The sequence below is a fragment of the Pelobates fuscus genome, chromosome 1 (genome assembly GCF_036172605.1).
Source record: "Pelobates fuscus isolate aPelFus1 chromosome 1, aPelFus1.pri, whole genome shotgun sequence".
Classification (NCBI taxonomy): Eukaryota; Metazoa; Chordata; class Amphibia; order Anura; family Pelobatidae; genus Pelobates; species Pelobates fuscus.
In genome coordinates, this window is record NC_086317.1 from 479,537,944 (window position 1) to 479,559,033 (window position 21,090).

General features: G+C 49.0%; 1 pseudogene; it reads right to left on the reverse strand.

Annotated features, from left to right (window-relative positions):
- Positions 1 to 19,083: 19,083 nt before the first annotated feature.
- Positions 19,084 to 20,223, reverse strand: LOC134600054 (endogenous retrovirus group 3 member 1 Env polyprotein-like; annotated as a pseudogene).
- Between the last annotated feature and the right edge of the window lie 867 nt (positions 20,224 to 21,090).

Below are 21,090 nucleotides of genomic sequence, written 5' to 3' on the forward strand. Positions count from 1 at the left end.
AATAAATAAATCCCTACAGCACAAAGTAGGAAGATGCAAAAATACCCTCTAAATAAATAAATCAATACAGTAATAAACATATAAATACAGTGTAACGGATCCACTGGCACCCCGACTGGGTACCTCCGTTGAAAGATGCTCCAAGCGCTTCCAGAGGACTCCAAGCACTCCACCAGACACCATAAGCACCGCAGGCTGCAGCTATCTCCCTTCAGAACGAAGCAGGAACAAGCTCTTACAAGAGCTCAGTGATTATAGCAATGGAATATGCCTAGCATAGCAATCCCTTGTAGCAGATTCCCCCAATAAGAGACAGGACTCAAGTTGAGGGTAAAAATAGAACTCCCTGGCTGCTAGCTTGCAGCCCTTTTTATTAGGTGCTCCCATGAAGGGGAGGGACACACACAGTAACGTACATTAACCAATCACACAATAGTTACATCCCACACATAGCCCTCCCCTCTACCTGTAAACTAATTATCTGTACACACAGGAAAATACAATTATCATAGGTAGGGAAAATACAGTTTTTACACAACATTCATAACTCCCAAAATATACATCACATCCGCATAAAAATACATATTCACAATCAATCCATTCGGGGGAACAACATACTCAAAAATCATACGAATTGGACCAGGGGTTCAAAAGTTAGTAAAAGTATATTTTGTTCCCCCTGGCTCAAACAGTAAAAGTAAAACATCCCCACAATGCATCCTGGCTTCCTCCCTTCTGCCCTGGAGATAATTGGAGAAGGAATCTAATTATCTCCAAAGACAGAGCCAAACTCCATTACCCACATGGCAGACAAAAAGACAGTAAAAGACATAAAATTACATACTGATACATTTAGTACATAAAACACACATTTCTACATATCCCCAGATAGCTTTGATCTGACTGCACATTATTAGATGAATGGCACTCAGATCACACGAATAAGCCTTTCTGCAGGGAAAATAAACAGTTTAACCTGCAGGGCCATAGTCCAAAGGCAAGAGGCGGGCAAGCAGCCCCCTCCAAGGACACGTGGCGAGGTCGGTTTCGCCACACTTCTCCCCTTTGCCCCCCAGACTAACAGGGTATCTGACCTCCTGCCGGTCAGTGCCCTGGTTAGTCCAGCAACCCACCCACGAAGCACAAACAGCAGTACAGCCCATCCACAATAAATGTTTACTCCACCTGGATAAAGTAGCAACTTGTCCATGTCCAGGTGCCTCACCACGGCTGTGTGGGGAGCTGGTAGACTGCCTTGGTGGGTTGCTGAGTGGGCAGAGACCAGCGGTACTCTGCCCTGGTGCCAGCGCTTCCACAGAAGTAGCCTGATTGGAGCCTGGTTGTGGGAGGGGGAGACCGACCGTCTCCCCTCTGGGTACACAGCTCTGGGGCTGGGGGACAGGACCGACCGTCCCTACCCCTTGGGCTGTAAGCGCAGAGATTACGGTCCCATCTGCACAGTTGGGGGGCTCAACATCTCCCCTTGGTGGGTTAGGCTGCTGCTGGAGAGAGGGTGTAACAAGCTCCTCTCTCTGGACTGTCAACTGCCGCTGGGGAGAGGGGTTAACAGGCTCCTCTCCCTGACACTCTCTCTGCTGGTGGAGAGGGGGACCAGCTGTCTCCCCTTTCATTATTTTGTCCTGCTGCTGGGGTGTGAGACTGACGGTCTCTGCTCCCTGCAGGACACACTGCCGCTGGGGAGGAAGGACGACACCTTCAGCTCCCTCGGGTTCCCACTGTCGCTGGGGAGGAAGGATTGCACCCTCAGCTCCCTGGGGTACACACTGCCGCTTGGGAGGAAGGACGACACCTTCGGCTCCCTGGGTTACACACTGCTGCTGGGGAGGACGGACGACACCATCAGCTCCCTTGGGTACGCACTGCCGCTGGGGAGGAAGGATGGCACCTTCCGCTCCCTGGGATACACACTGCCGCTGGGGAGGAAGGATTGCACCTTCAGCTCCCTGGGGTACACACTGCCGCTGGGGAGGAGAAATATCACTTACCTCCCCCTGGTACTCCGGCTGCTGCTGGGGGGGGAGGTCGATGCTCTCCACTTTCTGTAACTCCAGCTCTAGTTGGAGATCTGGGCCGGTTGCCCAGCATCCCTGTAGGGCCGGTGGAGAGATCTCGGTCCCATCTCCACCTGCCTGCAGGGGGTCCTCCCAGGACCAGTCTATGAGGTCCTCTACCTCGGGTACCTCTGGTTGCTGTTGGGGAGGGAGACCGGTTGTCTCTTCCTCCAATAACACATTCTGCCGCTGGGGAGTGAGACCGACTGTCTCCCCTCCCTGTAAAACATACTGCCGCTGGGCATCTGGGCCGGGTGCCCAGCATCCCTGTAGGGCCGGTAGAGAGACCTCGGTCCCATCTCCACCGGCCACCTCGGTTTCTTCCTCGTCCCACTCTACCTGTGGCTGGAGTTTCTCCCAACGTGCCCACTGGCCTTCCCTCAACGCCCTGTGTTGAAGGTTCCGGGTCACCATGTCCCACACGAACCGCATGTATTTCTCCTCTGGATTGGGTCCGTAAAACTTCAGGTGTAACCCTACCATCGTGCCAAACTCTAGTATGGAGTAGCTATACGCCATGCTTGCTGTAGCCACTGCTGGTTCCATTATGTTGCTGAAGATAAGGACGCTGCACAACTCCACACGTTACCGGTGTCTCCGAGCTGCTTCTCCTCGCACTAGGACACCATCCCACCGCTTGCCACCAATGTAACGGATCCACTGGCACCCCGACTGGGTACCTCCGTTGAAAGATGCTCCTAGCGCTTCCAGAGGACTCCAAGCACTCCACCAGACACCATAAGCACCGCTCCCATGGGTGCTCCCATGAAGGGGAGGGACACACACAGTAACGTACATTAACCAATCACACAATAGTTACATCCCACACATAGCCCTCCCCTCTACCTGTAAACTAATTATCTGTACACACAGGAAAATACAATTATCATAGGTAGGGAAAATACAGTTTTTACACAACATTCATAACTCCCAAAATATACATCACATCCGCATAAAAATACATATTCACAATCAATCCATTCGGGGGAACAACATACTCAAAAATCATACGAATTGGACCAGGGGTTCAAAAGTTAGTAAAAGTATATTTTGTTCCCCCTGGCTCAAACAGTAAAAGTAAAACATCCCCACAATGCATCCTGGCTTCCTCCCTTCTGCCCTGGAGATAATTGGAGAAGGAATCTAATTATCTCCAAAGACAGAGCCAAACTCCATTACCCACATGGCAGACAAAAAGACATAAAATTACATACTGATACATTTAGTACATAAAACACACATTTCTACATATCCCCAGATAGCTTTGATCTGACTGCACATTATTAGATGAATGGCACTCAGATCACACGAATAAGCCTTTCTGCAGGGAAAATAAACAGTTTAACCTGCAGGGCCATAGTCCAAAGGCAAGAGGCGGGCAAGCAGCCCCCTCCAAGGACACGTGGCGAGGTCGGTTTCGCCACATACAGTAAAATATCCACAACCACCCATATAAAACAGGATGCAGTGGTACTCTGACGTGTACTGTCTGCGGAGCAGCAAAGAAAGAGGAAATAGTTAGTTGGGAGAAGCCTTTTATAGATTCATGATTTTTTTGTCTCTGGTGTTTTTATCTCTATGTTAATGTGCTGCTGTGGAGTTCTAGTAAAGAAATATGAAGCCTCCTGGCATGCTATAAAATTAGCAGTGTCTTGCCAAAGAAATATTTATTGCATAGATGAAACATAGTGCAAAGAAAATATCTCAAGATGACAATTTAACAAAGGCAGAACTAATTTCTAACACAGGTTGAGGTATATTCAAAGCAAATGCTGCTGACTTCCAGAGGCCCAAAAACTTAATTACGTGTACTGGAATATCATGATTAGAGGCTGTGGAGGATGCCCCTTTCCGAAAAGAATGTCCAGAAAAATTGCTAGTGTTCAGACCTAGTATGGTCAGTAGTATGCGTACGTACTGCTTGAATTTCGCTGTTGTTAAGACAGCTTTGTGGAGGACTAGCAGCGGGATGTCAGACTGAGGTGGTAATGATTGGAGATATATATCTAGTACTTTTACAGGGCACCATTTGTTTGAAGTAGGATAATATGTGATATGCACTACTTTACCCAGCTAACTTGTTTTAGTAATGGGTAGGGACAAGATATAGTGATCCTGTCGTTTAATAAGATAGGAACGTTTGAGGCAGTCTTGTGCGTATTTGTTACCAAGTATGGTAAATTCGCAAGGTCTAAGAAAACCGTAATAAGCCAAATAAATGGCTGTTTTGATTACCAAATTCGTGGTGTGTTCGAATGGGGCAGTATCCAATAAGTCAGACATGTCCTTAAATAACTGTTTGTGTATTGGTAATCTTGTGGTTGGAGGCATAGTACTGGTTTTCTGTATGCCTTTTAGTATGTTTTTAATGGGGTAAGATGATAGGATAGAAAACTGGGGTTATCTGGGTATAAAGTATACATGTGGTGTTGGATGCCGGTTAAATATAATTTAATGGTATCGTGTGACAGTTTGAGATGACAAAAGGAGGCTAAAGCTACCAGCGTTGAAATGATAAAAAACTGAACCAAGTTATGTTCTAACATAAATCTCTTATATGGTTTGAAGGCTCTATTGTAGGACAGTTTAGTGTTTTCAGATAGGGCTAAACTAGCCAAGGCGAGACTATGCCTTTCCAATTCTTTTAGTCCATTACAAGATCCTGAAAACACGGTGCTGCAGTAGCTGTCGGGGAGGCCGTGGTTAATGTGTCTCTGAAGGCCTAGAATTCAAAGCGAGACAATTTGTCAGCTGCAGTATTATAGATCCCTGGTACATGACAACAGACCAAATAAAACTTATTACAGGCAGTCAGCCAGGTCAGTCTTCTCATGAATCTCATGATCGTCAGAGATGAGGAACGTCCCTTGTTTATGATGTGGCAGGTAGCTAGGTTGTCGGACAAACAGCGTACCGAGCTACCTGCCTGTCAGAACTTAACTGTCGGCTTCTCGCTATTGCGACATTTCCGGGTTGACGGAACAACATCACGCCCCCTTCTCTGACGTGGCTTCCTCACGCTACATAGGGGAACTGCACCAGTTTCAAAGTGCTTGGTTATTTTGAAGCTTTCTAGATCATCTTCTACAAACAATTCTCTCGCTAAACTTCCCTACACGTCTACCAAACCTGGACTGTTGAACCGCTGATCTCCATTTCCCTTCTGTTACAAAACTGTTATTTACCCTGTGTGATGGAACTATGAATCCTGCCTGGACACTCTCAATAATAATACAGCTGGATATATAAAGGACTAAGTTGCTGGTTACCTGTGAATCACTATTACCCTGGTGTGCAATTAAGTGCTATTTTACCTCCCAGCTCTATTTCAGCCGTTCGCATGGTTCAGCACGAATCCTTTTTGTTAAGCATAGGTGGCCGCCATTTAGGGACTTTGCACGTGGTCGCGGCCATCTTACGCACGGACAGCGGTGTTTGCCAGCAATCGCCTGGAACTAAAAACGGATACGCAAACAGGCGAACACCGCTGAGACCTCCAGGACAAAGTAAATTTGTGTTGGAACTACTGACCAACTGGCCGTTCGGTAGAAAGACTTAATAGACTATGGGGATTCTAGCGACCATCAAGAACCGAATGTATGGCAAGATTTTTGTGCCTTTTTACTGCACAAACGAGGACCGACCGCAAGGCCAAATCTTATGGAACTACTTTCGGCTAGTGTGTCTGTGCGGTCGGTCAAAACTTTGAAGCTCCATATCTCCCAAACCCCTTTACCGAATGGGATGATTTTTGACAATGTTGTACCCACAGACTAGGGGTATTTTGGGAACATCCAAAACTAGGGTAAAATTGTGTGCTTGTTAATTGTGTTACTTGCTTATCTGAGGGGAGGAGATATGTGGGAGGTAACTCATGTATGATTGGTGTCTTGTGTAATTCTTGTAAATCCCTCCCTTGCATGGGAGAATCCTTTATAAGGAAGTTAGGTGAATAAAAGTTCAGTTCTTGCTAGACCTTCAAATCCCAGCCTCGACTCGTTTTGTGGGGAAAGATTATCCTAGCTGTAAAATAGCTAGTGGGATTGTTCTACATTTACAGGATCCTTCTGGATATCGAGACGAAGCGGCTCCTCTCTCTCTCCCTAAACCGAGATCCAGACTATCCAAGCGGTCCAGCTTCCAGCTAGCTTGAGAGTAACATTTGATGGCAGCGGCGGGATTGTCCTGGGTTTCCTAGGAGAGGTACTGAAAAATGTAAACATACGACCCTGAAGGATTTACTCAAAAGCAGAGGGGGGAACGCCAGCAACCGTCCGAGAAGGGAACTGATCGCAGAATTAAACGAACTGGATCAGAGCTTCACGATGGCAGAAACCCCGACCACGAGTAGTGACGAAAAGACCAGGATTGTTCGGGAGAGGCTCTCGCTATACGGGCCGAACCCACCTATGGAACTGGTGCAGCAGTTGATGGCAGAAGCGGATGAGGATATACGGAAGGCTCGAGCCCACGAACTCAGCCTAGTGACCGCACACCGCAATGCCGAAGCACCGCAGGTAATCGTTCCTGTCAAAACGCCGGGAGGCCAAAGATACCCTATGCGGCTTTTAGACCCTTCCTAGAGAGCGAGACAGGAATCGATTAATATTTGGCGGACTTCGAAAGGCATTGTGCCCTGCACCAGATTCCCAACAGAGAGTGGCCCACGATATTGTCTGGGAAACTATCCGGGTGAGCCCTGCAAGCATTTCGGACTGGGCGCTGAGGAAGTGACACAGTATGCGCTGGTCAAAGAGACACTGTTGCGGCGGTACGCGGTAACTCCTGACATGTATCGCCGACAATTTCGTAGAAAAAGAAAAAGAAGCCTAACGATACACATATGGAATGGGCACACTAAATGCCGAGAGTGGCAAATCACTGGATGAGCAGAAGTAAAGCTGTGACTGGTGGGGAAATTTTACAGTTATTTCTCTTAGAACATTTTTATAACGGCATCGAGCAGCAGGGGAAGGAATGGCTGCGAGACAGACGACCTTCTACCTTAGAAGAAGCAGCCAAATTGGCCGATGAACATTACGACTCCCGTCTACACGAACCCACGAACTACCGAACTCCAGCACGGGTCGAACACAAAGATATTTACCGTACATCACCACGTACCGAATTCCGAGCCCCGGTGCCCGTACGGTACTCAGGACCACGGAATAACAACTCTGATCGTCCCAGACCGACCTGCTACCGATGCAAGCAACCAGGGCACCTCATGGCTAGCTGCCCCCTTAATGCACACCAGACCCCCCGGAATTATAATTACCACTCTGGGTCATCTCGTCCTGCCCGGGCACTCTGTGTTAACCAAGACCCCCTATGGAGGAATATTTGGGACCACTTCACAAAGCAGATCCTGTATATGCTGCTTCGGATAACCGCCAGCACCATCGGCAGAAGGTATGGCTCGAGGGGCGATCTACCGAGGGGTTAAGAGACACAGGGCTACCATTACACTGGTCCAGAGCCATTTGGTGCCGGAGCACAAGCGATCAGGGCAGACTGTGGCCGTTAGAGTGGCGGGGGGATGTGTACAAAATTCCGACCGCTAAAGTACATCTTGATTGGGGAGCGGGAAAGGGGGCCGTGAACATGGGCATAATGGATAATTTACCTGCCGAAGTACTACTGGGCAACGATTTGGGCCCCATGACTTCTGCCTATGCTCCAGTATACAACAACGAGGCGAACCCAGTGACTACCCGAGCCCAAGCCCGAACGGAGCGAGAACTCTCACCAGTGCGGGAGACACAGGTAAGACCTACCCCGACCTTGACTGACCCGTTAGGTCCCATACCCTGGGACACCCCAGATGCTTTCGAGACAGAGTCTAAGACTGACCCGACATTACAAAAGTACTGGGAACGAGCAGAGACCGGAGGGAGCGGGTCAGATAACAAAACCTTTTTATGGGAAAAGGGAAAGCTATAACGCTTGATGGAGAAAAGGGGGCAGCATAGGCGACAGCTGGTAGTGCCCCACAAATACTGTTGAGAAATACTCAAGATAGGACACAACATTCACTTGGCAGGCCACCTAGTTGTAACCCGCACACTACACCACATTACTCACACGTTCTTTTGGCCAGTGGTACACGCTGATGTTAGGACTTATTGTAATACCTGCGATGTGTGTCAACGAGTAGGGAGGAGAGGCCCTAAAACTCATCTAGTAAATATGCCCATTGTAGAGGAACCCTTCAGCAGGGTTGCTATTGACCTAGTGGGACCTCTGGCTACCCCTAGTCCCTCCGGTAAGCACTACATTCTTACCATAGTGGACTACGCTACCAGGTACCCAGAAGCCGTCGCCCTATCCAACATCCAAGTGGATACAGTAGCGAATGCGCTGGTGCAGGTGTTCTCCCGGGTAGGATTTCCGAAAGAAATCCTGTCCGACCGAGGCACCCAATTTACTGCCGAATTGACTCAGCAACTCTGGCAGGTTTGCAAAATTAAGTCCCTCCTGATCTCTCTATACCACCCCCAGATGAACGGACTTTGTGAGAGGTTCAATGGGACCCTCAAACAAATGCTCAAGACGTTTACTCAGGAATACCGAGACTGGGAACGTTTTCTGCCGCACCTCCTATTTGCTAATCGGGAGGTGCCCCAGGAAACGACAGGGTTCTCTCCCTTCGAGTTGCTCTACGGAAGAAAGGTACGGGGACCCCTAAACCTGATACGGGAGCACTGGGAGGGAGAGATGACGGTGTCCCCATTGTGCCGTACGTGCTGGAACTCAGGGACCGAATGGAGCAATTAGCCAAATCAGTGCAGGCTAACCTCCAATCGGCCCAGAGAAGATAGAAGGTATGGTACGATCGGGGGGCCCGAAAGAGTATCTTTACCATAGGGCAAAAGGTGTTAGTGCTTAAGTCAGTTAAGACAGACAAATTGCAGGCGTCCTGGCAGGGCCCCTACCAGATAGTGGAGAAAAGGGGAGACACCACTTATGTAATAGCTAGCTGCCATGACAGCAATCTTAGAAAGACGTTCCATGTGAACATGCTCAAGAAATATCTTAAGGGACCAGAGAACGTGACGGCCGTATGCTGTCCCCCTCGTGAAGACCCCGACAGTCTACCCATCCCAGATCTGTTAGAAAAGAGTCCGCACGCAGATATAGTAGCTCAGGTCAAGATAGGGGACCGACTTAGCCCCACTGAAAGGGAGCAGCTTAACCAACTCCTGCAGTCCAAAAGCCCCACTTTCTCCCAGAAGCCAGGGTACACTACCTTAACCACCCACCAGGTAGATACCCCGGGACAAGCTCCTTTACGCCAGGCTCCTTACCGAATCCCCGAGGCAGTTAGGACAGGAATGAATACGGAGATCGGTGAGATGCTCCAACTCAGGGTAATTGAGCCCTCCGATAGTCCCTGGGGTTCCCCAGTGGTACTGGTGCCCAAGAAAGATGGGTTTTGCTTAGACTATGAAAATACTTTGCTTAGGCTCAATGAAAATACAGTGATGGACGCTTACCCTATGCCCAGGGTAGACAAGCTACTCGATTGTATAGCCAGGGCAAATTATCTGACCACCATCGACCTCTGCAAGGGTTACTGGCAGATTCCACTGGCCCAGGAGGCTATCCCCAAGTCGGCATTCGTCACCCCGTTCGGCTTATATCATTTTAAGGTAATGCCGTTTGGGATGAAGAATGCCCCAGCTACATTCCAGCACGTGGTCGATAGGCTCCTGGATGGCTTCCAGAGTTTTGCTTGTGCATACCTGGACAACATAGCGATCCACAGTGAGTCCTGGGAGGACCACTTAGCTCACGTAGGAATGGTTCTGGATCAGATCCGGGCCACTGGCCTGACTCTGAAGCCAGAAAAATGCCACTTTGGGATGGCCGAGGTACAGTACCTGGGTCACCGGGTGGGGTGTGGGAAACAGCGACCAGAGCCGGCCAAGATAGACGCTGTCGCCAATTGGCCCACCCCCACCACTATGACTCAGGTCCTAGCATTCCTGGGCACAGCAGGGTACTACAGATGGTTTGTACCAGACTACAGCACACTTGCCAAACCCCTGACTGACCTGACCAAGAAAAACTTACCTCGATAGGTCCTGTGGTCTCCCCACTGGCTTTCCAAGCTCTCAAAAATGCTCTTGTTAACGCTCCTGTCTTGGCGGCCCCAGCCCATAACAAACATTTTCTCGTCCATACAGACGCTTCCATGTTCGGACTGGGAGCTGTCCTCAGCCAAGTAGGCGGAGACGGAGGGGAGCACCCAGTTGCCTACATCAGCCGTAAGCTCCTGCCACGCGAAGTCAACTATGCAGCGGTAGAAAAAGAGTGTTTGGCTTTGGTGTGGGCACTGAAGAAATTGACTCCCTATTTGTATGCACAAGAGTTCACTCTGGTTACAGCCCATAACCCGTTGGTGTGGCTAAACCGGGTCTCTGGGGATAACGGCAGACTTTTACGTTGGAGTTTATCGTTGCAACCCTTCAACTTCACCATTACCTACAGACCTGGGAAACAGAATGGCAACGCCGACGGGTTGTCCAGACAAACAGACCTCAGCCCAGCATAACTAGCGGTCTGGACAGCCTTAGTCTGCCCCGAAAAGGGGTCAGACAGTGTCTGCCAGAGTGTTTCACAAAAAGGGAGCACTGTTACAAAACTGTTATTTACCCTGTGTGACGGAACTATGAATCCTGCCTGGACACTCTCAATAATAATACAGCTGGATATATAAAGGACCAAGTTGCTGGTTACATGTGAATCACTATTACCCTGGTGTGCATTTTAGTGCTATTTTACCTCCCAGCTCTATTTCAGCCGTTCTCATGGTTCAGCACGAATCCTTTGTGTTAAGCATAGGTGGCCGCCATTTCGGGACTTTGCACGTGGTCGCGGCCATCTTACGCACGAACAGCGGTGTTTGCCAGCAATCGCCTGGAACTAAAAACGGATACGCAAACAGGTGAACACCGCTGAGACATCCAGGACATCATAAATTCGTGTTGGAACTACCGACCGACCGGCCGTTCGGTAGAAAGACTTAATAGACTATGGGGATTCTAGCGACCATCAAGAACTGAATGTATGACAAGATTTTCATGCCTTTTTACCGCACGAACGAGGACCGACCGCAAGGCCAAATCTTATGGAACTATTTTCGGCTAGTGTGTCTGTGCGGTCGGTCAAAACTTTGAAGCTCCATATCTCCTGAACCCCTTTACCGAATAGGATGATTTTTTACTATGTTTTACCCACAGACTAGGACTATCTGGGGATACTAAATTTATGAATGTACCCTGTAACGGACCGTATTGCTCAAAAGGGGATAAAAATCGTTTAGGGAATATGCCCCTTTTCCATAGACCAGCAGCTACTGCAAGCACCAATCTCCCGGACTGCAAACTGTACAAATCTTCCAACTCCCGAACTGTAAACACACGAACCCTGGAATAGCTGAACAGGAAAAGCATACAATCCGCTTACACTCCTGGCAGTCAGCATACAATCCAATTCCCCCAAAAACGAGACGACACATCGGTTTGAGGGTCAAGCAGAATCTCAGGTCTGGAGGCATAAAACAACCAATCAAGTAACAATACAACCCACACATCCCCTCCCCTCAGATAAGCTATTAACATAATTATTACATACAGTAAAATACAGTTTCCACACATACTCTGTAACTTTAAAACCATACATCACATTCACATAAAAATACATATCCACAACCAATCCATTCAGGGGAACAACATATTAAAAAATGGCATGAATCAGACCAGGGGTTCAAAAGTTAGTAAAAGTATCTTTTGTTCCCCCTGGCTGGCAGTATTTTAATCTGGCTCAAACAGTAAAAGTAAAACATCCCCACAATGCATCATGGCTTCCTCCCTTCTGCCCTGGAGATAATTGGAGAAGTAATCCAATTATCTCCCAGGTCAAAGACAAACTCCATTACACATGTGGGGACCTAAATACAGGATTATGTTTTAAAATATATAAAGTCACTTTTTATACATTACACACAGACATGTAACATATCCCCAGATAGCTCAGGTCTGCGTGCACATTATTAGGTGAATGGCACGCAGACCACACAAGTACAGTTTAATTGCCATGGAGCCAAAGTCTTTCCCATAGTCTTTCATTATATGAATAGGCTCCATGGCATAGCTATCTGCGGGTATCACTGCTCACACAGGGCAAGTACCGAATGGCCCCACTGTGTTTAAAGGGCCAGAATGAGTGACATGCACTCTGTTAGGGCCGAATACGTTTTGTAGAAGGGCCCAATCTCCCAGGGCCATAGTCCAAAGGCAAGAGGCGGGCAAGCAGCCCCCTCCAAGGACACGTGGCGAGGTCGGTTTCACCACACTTCTCCCCTTTACCCCCCAGACTAACAGGGTATCTGACCTCCTGCCGGTCAGTGCCCTGGTTAGTCCAGCAACCCACCCACGAAGCACAAACAGCAGTACCTCCCACCCACAATAAATGTTTACTCCACCTGGATAAAGTAGCAGCTTGTCCAGGTTCAGGTTCCTCACCACGGCTGTGCGGGGAGCTGGTAGACTGCCTTGGTGGGTTGCTGAGTGGGCAGAGACCAGCGGTACTCTGCCCTGGTGCCAGCGCTACCACGGAAGTAGCCTGATTGGAGCCTGGTTGTGGGAGGGGGAGACCGACTTTCTCCCCTCTGGGTACACAGCTCTGGGGCTGGGGAACAGGACCGACCGTCCCTACCCCTTGGGCTGTAAGCGCAGAGACTACGGTCCCATCTGCACAGTTGCGGGGCTCAACATCTCCCCTTGGTGGGTTAGGCTGCCGCTGGGGAGAGGGGTTAACACGCTCCTCTCCCTGACACTCTCTCTGCTGGCGGAGAGGGGGACCAGCTGTCTCCCCTTTCATTATTTTGTCCTGCTGCTGGGGTGTGAGACTGACGGTCTCTGCTCCCTGCAGGACACACTGCTGCTGGGGAGGAAGGATGACACCTTCAGCTCCCTGGGATACACACTGTCGCTGGGGAGGAAGGATGGCACCCTCAGCTCCCTGGGGTACATACTGCTGCCGGGGAGGAAGGATTGCACCCTCAGCTCCCTGGGGTACACACTGCCGCTGGGGAGGAAGGACGACACCTTCGGCTCCCTGGGTTACACATTGCCGCTGGGGAGGACGGACGACACCATCAGCTCCCTGGGGTACACACTGCCGCTGGGGATGAAGGATGGCACCTTTCGCTCCCCGGGATACACACTGCCGCTGGGGAGGAAGGATTGCACCTTCAGCTCCCTGGGGTACACACTGCCGCTGGGGAGGAAGGACGGCACCTTCAGCTCCCTGGGATACACACTGCCGCTGGGGAGGAAGGACGGCACCTTCAGCTCCCTGGGATACACACTGCCGCTGGGGAGGAAGGATTGCACCTTCAGCTCCCTGGGGTACACACTGCCGCTGGGGAGGAAGGACGACACCTTCAGCTCCCTGGGATACACACTGCCGCTGTTGAGGAAGGATTGCACCTTCAGCTCCCTGGGGTACACACTGCCGCTGGGGAGGAAGGCCTGCACCTTCAGCTCCCTGGGACTTACTCTGCCGCTGGGGAGGAAGGACGACACCTTCAGCTCCCTGGGATACAATCTGCTGCTGGGGAGGAAGGACGGCACCTTCAGCTCCCTGGGATACACACTGCCGCTGGGGATCCTCGCAGGACCAGTCTAGGAGGTCGGCTACCTCGTGTACCGCTGGTTGCTGTTGGGGAAGAGGGCCGGTTGTCTCTTCCCGGGCCTCATTGATGAGTCGCAGGTAATCCCACTCCTGGTTCCATTCCTGGGTGACCAAATACCGTAGGTCTGCCTCGAGGTCAATAGCGCTAGGGAGACCCAGCATGTCTTCTCGGTCGTAACACAGGTCCCAAAAACGAGAGTCGGTAGCTGTCCCAAAGTCCTCATCTTCGATATTATCCCAAAATAGGCCAGGGCCAGCGTAATCTCCACCTTCTGGGAACTCATACCCTGCCATCTCGGGGACACACTGAGCTGCGTACCACTGTATCACCTGGTATGCGTCGTCGAGCACCAGTTCTCCATATACTAAGATCTCGAGTCTAGTCACCCACGCTTCTTCGGTCTTTTTCCTCAGGAGGGGCATCCGCTCTGCCATTCGAGACAGGATTCGCTGCCTTCTGCTGCGGCTCCGATCCCCTCTTGAATACTGTACTTCCTCTAGGGCTTCGTCCCACAATCTGGCTCTGGCAGTCTCTCTGTACATCAACATGTCCTCTTCTGACACTGCTCCAGACCTCCGGAATACGGAACCGTACAATCTATCCTGCAACTTCTCCTCCATTTTCTGAGTTCCTTTGTAGATAGGGTCGCTGTACGGGTACTAGCGTTGCCCTCAATTTGTAATCCAGGAATGGTGTTGTCTGTAGCTGTCCCTCTGGTTGTAGGAACGATCCCACCGCTGCCACCAATTGTAACGGACCGTATTGCTCAAAAGGGGATAAAAATTGTTTAGGCGATATGCCCCTTTTCCATAGACCAGCAGCTACTGCAAGCACCAATCTCCCAGACTGCAAACTGTACAAATCTTTCAACTCCCGAACTGGAAACACACGAACCCTGGAATAGCTGAACAGGAAAAGCATACAATCCGCTTACACTCCTGGCAGTCAGCATACAATCCAATTCCCCAAAAAACGAGACGACACATCGGTTTGAGGGTCAAGCAGAATCTCAGGTCTGGAACACCCAGCCTGCTTTTTATTACAGTTCTGCACATACAGGACACACCCAGGGGGAGGCATAAAATAACCAATCAAGTAACAATACAACCCACACATCCCCTCCCCTCAGATAAGCTATTAACATAATTATTACATACAGTAAAATACAGTTTCCACACATACTCTGTAACTTTAAAACCATACATCACATTCACATAAAAATACATGAATCAGACCAGGGGTTCAAAAGTTAGTAAAAGTATCTTTTGTTCCCCCTGGCTGGCAGTATTTTAATCTGGCTCAAACAGTAAAAGTAAAACATCCCCACAATGCATCATGGCTTCCTCCCTTCTGCCCTGGAGATAATTGGAGAAGTAATCCAATTATCTCCCAGGTCAAAGACAAACTCCATTACACATGTGGGGACCTAAATACAGGATTATGTTTTAAAATATATAAAGTCACTTTTTATACATTACACACAGACATGTAACATATCCCCAGATAGCTCAGGTCTGCGTGCACATTATTAGGTGAATGGCACGCAGACCACACAAGTACAGTTTAATTGCCATGGAGCCAAAGTCTTTCCCATAGTCTTTCATTATATGAATAGGCTCCATGGCATAGCTATCTGGGGGTATCACTGCTCACACAGGGCAAGTACCGAATGGCCCTACTGTGTTTAAAGGGCCAGAATGAGTGACATGCACTCTGTTAGGGCCGAATACGTTTTGTAGAAGGGCCCAATCTCCCAGGGCCATAGTCCAAAGGCAAGAGGCGGGCAAGCAGCCCCCTCCAAGGACACATGGCAAGGTCGGTTTCGCCACATACCCCAAGTATTTGGGGTACATCCAAAACTAGGGTAAAATTGTGTGCTTGTTAATTGTGTTACTTGCTTATCTGAGGGGAGGAAATATGTGGGAGGTAACTCATGTATGATTGGTGTCTTGTGTAATTCTTGTAAATCCCTCCCTTGCATGGGAGAATCCTTTATAAGGAAGTTAGGTGAATAAAAGTTCAGTTCTTGCTTTACCTTCAAATCGCAGCCTCGACTCGTTTTGTGGGGAAAGATTATCCTAGCTGTAAAATAGCTAGTGGGATTGTTCTACATTTACAGGATCCTTCTGGATATCGAGACAAAGCGGCTCCTCTCTCTCTCCCTAAACCGAGATCCAGACTATCCATGCGGTCCAGATTCCAGCTAGCCTGGGAGTAACCATAACACCTTCCCTTGACCTTGGACTACCTGTGATATTGTTCCTACTTCCTCTAGTCGGATTACATTACTTGAAAACCTTCCAAGGAAACGGCAAGTTATCTAAATTGGATTGTATCATGCATGTACGTAGTGGGCATTGGATAGCATTCCCTTCATCCCCCATAAAACCATAATTTACCCCTTCAAATAACGACAGACAACTTCTTGGAGAAAACAGGCCACAGCAATTATTAACACAACCAAATACTGTATAACTCCTTTAACATATAACGAAATAATAATTATCATAAATTAACATAAACAATTTGCATATAGTCATACAGTAACCAAAGAAACCGTCCTTGCCAATATAACTTCCCCAAGGCTCTCACCTCCCCCCCTCGGCATAATAAAAACATCTTCCTTTTCCGGGCTCCCCACCAACTCGGTGGGGCCCAACCATAATGCTCCCCACTGGTCGACTTACAACCCAGTGGGGACACGTCTAACCTGGTACCTCCTCCTGGTTCACCATAAGAGACAGGGGGAGGATGGTACCAAACCATCCCTTATTTGGCAAGGACACCCCCCTGCCACAACCCCACTGTTTTAAGCCTAAAATCAGCAGGGGACCCCAAACAAACCAACCATGGCCTTTTCCACCGTCTCGCGAATGGCCAGATTAAAATGGTCGAGCACGACCTTAGTCAAATGAACCCCATCCGGCCGCAACAAATCTGACGCCTCCTTCTCAAAACCTGATGAAATGGGTATCCCCCAAAACCCCTATAACGAACCGCTTAACCCAACGGTTGAACCCTTCGCGGCAGCCCTTCAACGCACTCCAGATGTGTGCTTGCCGCCAATAGTTCCTCGCCACAACCTCCGACCACACCATGCAAAAATAACCCGGAAATTACATAAGGATCTGGGACAAGTCCCGCTTCCCTATGTCCACCAAGTCTCCGAGCGCACCGTCCCCAGGTCAGTACCCCCCCAGGGGGAATGACCAGAACCAATGACACCCCCCGCAAGCGAGAGAACCTGACCACTTCACTTCCGGGAGGAGCCAGACCCACGTCATGTCCCCCCGGCGCTGAACCTCCGAACCTCCACCGTCGAGTGCTCAATCATCCGCCCCGAGAAGGAAAAAACAATCAACGGAGCAAACCAGCGTACCGCACTCTGGAACAAATCTCCCAGAGTTCCACCTTCCTATCCTTCGCACATCCCGATTCAGCATACACAGCCGAAAGGCCTCCGTCGCAGAGTCAATGCGGAAAGAATGACCGCCAAACTAATTGAAAATGGGAGAGGAAGTTCCCCTCCTCGTATACCATGATTGGGCCAGCCAGGTACGGCGCCCGGACCAGACAGGCGTCCAATCCTGAGACCGCTGCCAGCGGGACCCACCTGCCCTTGCAAAGGATGTTGGTCTTGTATGGACGAGTCTTGAAGGACACCAGGTCCTGACCATCCTGGACATCCGCAAACAGAATCCTCCCCTACCGGCTGACCAGTTCGGACCCACCAATACTCCAATTCTCATGGCCCCAAAGAAATGAAGAAATGACGAGGCATACCTCTGGGAGCACTTGGCACAATTGTGCCCATAGGGCCCCCAAAACCGGCCTCTTTGGATCCACAGAAACCGACCCCTGCACGGCCCCTAAACCTCATGCCATACCAGAAACTCCGTGGTGACAGCCACCCAACCCTGGGACTGAACCAGAAAACTAAACTGGACACGGACAAGGACACCCCGGAGGGCGACATATTCGGCAAAACCCAACGCTCCTGCAGTCACAACAGACCTTGTAATGAGCAGGCGAACCCGCAAATACACCCACCTCTGACTCCCGCGCCTGCCTTTCCACCCATACCCTGGAGTACTTTGGCCCAAGAAGAACCGGACCTACACGACACATGAAGACATGGGCACCGGAGCACCAGACGCTGGAGCAGGGGAAGCAGGGCCGGACTGGCCCACCGGGATACCGGGAAATTTCCCGGTGGGACGTTTGCACCTGGGGCCGGGCAGACACCTGGGTCTGCTGGCGGCCGATGGGGGACTTGTCCTGGCGGCCGCTGGGGGAGCTGCACTGGCTCTGATCTCCCGCTCCAGCGTGCAGCTGAATAAGACCGGGGCCGGAATATGACGTCATATTCCGGCCCCGGTCTCATTCAGCAGCGTGCGAGGGCGTGAGAGCAGAGCCAGTGCAGCTCCTCCAGCGGCCGCCAGGACAAGTCCCCCAGCGGCCGCCAGCAGACCTCCCCCAGTGGCCGCCAGGACAAGTCCCCCAGTGGCCGCCAGCAGACCTCCCCCAGCAGCTTCCAGCACAGGTGCCCTTGCCCCAGCAGCCTCCTGCACTGCACAACCCCCTGGCAGGTAGGAGTAATGTGTGTCAGTGTGAGTTTTCTGTCATTTTGTCATGGTGTGTGTCTGTATGGTGTGTGTGTGTGTGTGTGTCTCTGTCTGTCTGTGTCATGGTGTGTGTCTGTGTCATGGTGTGTGTGTGTGTGTCTGTCTGTGTCATGGTGTGTGTGTGGGACTAATGTCACCAAAATACAACAAGAGCTGAGCCACGAACAATAGTGTAGGTTCCTTATATAGGCATGTAACTCCACCCATAATCAGCTCTACCCACACATACTCTTACCCAATCAATCGAACAAGAACTAACTTCCTGTTTGGCCACATGGCTTGTCCAGCACAATGGAGGAGGGGAATACTATATCCTGTATCCTTGCACATGCTCCGTACACTACTGATTGTATCTTTGCCACGTGCAACCAACCGACCGATACACCAGTATATGCACGTACACATAAAACGTGGTAATCTCGGCCTACTAAATTTATTTTTACCGAGATTCCACCACATTCCCCCTTTGATGCTTCTGATATTTCACAATTCCAGATGCATCACTTAACCATAGTTTGCATATACCTCAGGTTGCCATGAACCAGACCAGACTTTGCGAATCCCTAAAGACATGAATCCCTCAACATTAATCTTCCTGTACTGGTTCTCCCTGATTTAGAGCCTCATATCTGTATATAGCCATTATCTGTGCAGCAGCATTTCTCTCTGCTATATTTTCTATAATGCTCTGCACAGACCTAACTACCAAAGGAATAAGACATGGTAGGAGAAGACACAGCATCAAGATTAGCATGACTCCACCTACCAATGCCTTAAGTCCTACAAACTGCTCATACCAGTTACCAAACCAACTACTTGGATTATACCCTTTCCATACCTGAGTAGGCACATGCGCTAGTTTAACCATATGGCTAGTAAGCTCAGCTATTGCTTGCCCCTCATCGTCTATTTGAAGACAGCAATTGCTTAGGTTAAACTTCCCACATACACCTCCCTCTACTGCCAATAGGTAATCCAAGGCTAATCTATTCTGGTAAACGGCTGTCCTCATCCTAGTATTATGTTTCGCTAGGAGATTGAGCGCTTGCGATGTCTCGTTGGTAATAATCTCAACCACTGCCTGTAACCTTATAATACGGTTGAGCATATATATTGGGGTTCTATATCCAAAAGTACCATCCTCTGCCCATGTAGTTGGCCCATAATAATCTATAATACGCTGGGGAGGCCATTCATTATCTTCCCAGGTACCTATCTCTAGGGGTCCCCTTTTCTTTCTATGATTCACATCATATACCTTAACTCACAAAGTCTCACCTGTTTCAATAGGCAACAAGAAGAAGGATGGTTTGAGCATACCTAACACACATGCCCCTTCCCAGTCCTGTGGTAACTCCGAATAGGCTTTCTTACCACAGATCCAGTACAAATTTGCTGGGGCTTTCCAACTAGATGTAGTAGATAGGTCAAACCACACGTCCTTTAAATTGGTATAACTTGCAAACGGGTTAGGTGGTTCCGAGACATTTGAAGCCGACCACCAAGTTGTATTCTTTATATTATCATCATAAGCTTTTTGCCCTAGACAAGTCAAGTCTCCTACAGATGTATTAAACCTTATTCCTTTTCTTGCTATGCAAACATAACCTATAATGGAGGTCTTTAATCGCCACTGAGATTTACCTCTAACACTCATTTGATAATCGGCTTGAGAAGATGTTATCTGTTCAATTGTCTCAGAACCAGAATACATTACCTCCTTTGCTTCCCAGGGCCATTGGTCTCCCATATTAGTACCTCCACACACATAGCAGTTGGTTACATTAAGACTACCAGCAATACTCTCGGATAGATCAATAAACAAGTTCTAAGCATTATGGGGGATCTTATTTTCTACACTCATCTCTTCATAAAGGGAGAGGTATTAGCAGTAGAAAGAGGGAAGTGCTCATGCCATTGTACAGAACATTGGTGAGACCTCACTTGGAGTACTGTACACAGTACTGGAGACCATATCTTCAGAAGGATATTGATACCTTAGAGAGAGTTCAAAGAAGGGCTACTAAACTGGTTCAAGGATTGCAGGATAAAACTTACCAGGAAAGGTTAAAGGATCTTAACATGTATAGCTTGGTGGAAAGACGAGACAGGGGGGATATGATAGAAACATTTAAATACATAAAGGGAATCAACACAGTAAAGGAGGAGACTATATTTAAAAGAAGAAAAACTACCACAACCAGAGGACATAGTATAAAATTAGAAGGACAAAGGTTTAAAAATAATTTCAGGAAGTATTACTTTACTGAGAGGGTAGTGGATGCATGGAATAGCCTTCCAGCTGAAGTGGTAGAGGTTAACACAGTAAAGGAGTTTAAGCATGCGTGGGATAGGCATAAGGCTATCCTAACTATAAGATAATGCCAGGGTCTAATGAAAGTATTTAGAAAACTGGGCAGACTAGATGGGCCGAATGGTTCTTATCTGCCGTCACATTCTATAAAAAGAATGGAAAACCTGATGAGTTTGGGATGCTACGGTATCGGTCTCTATCCCTATAAATAATATTGTCCCAGGATCCAAACCCGTCCCATATATCTGGAACCCAAATAAGTTTCCGAACCTATCTATAAACTGTTCAGGATTATTAATAAGTATATGGACTGGGTTACACTCCATAGACTTACAATATGGTTTGGTAGGCAACTTAGTAACAATCATATCCTTA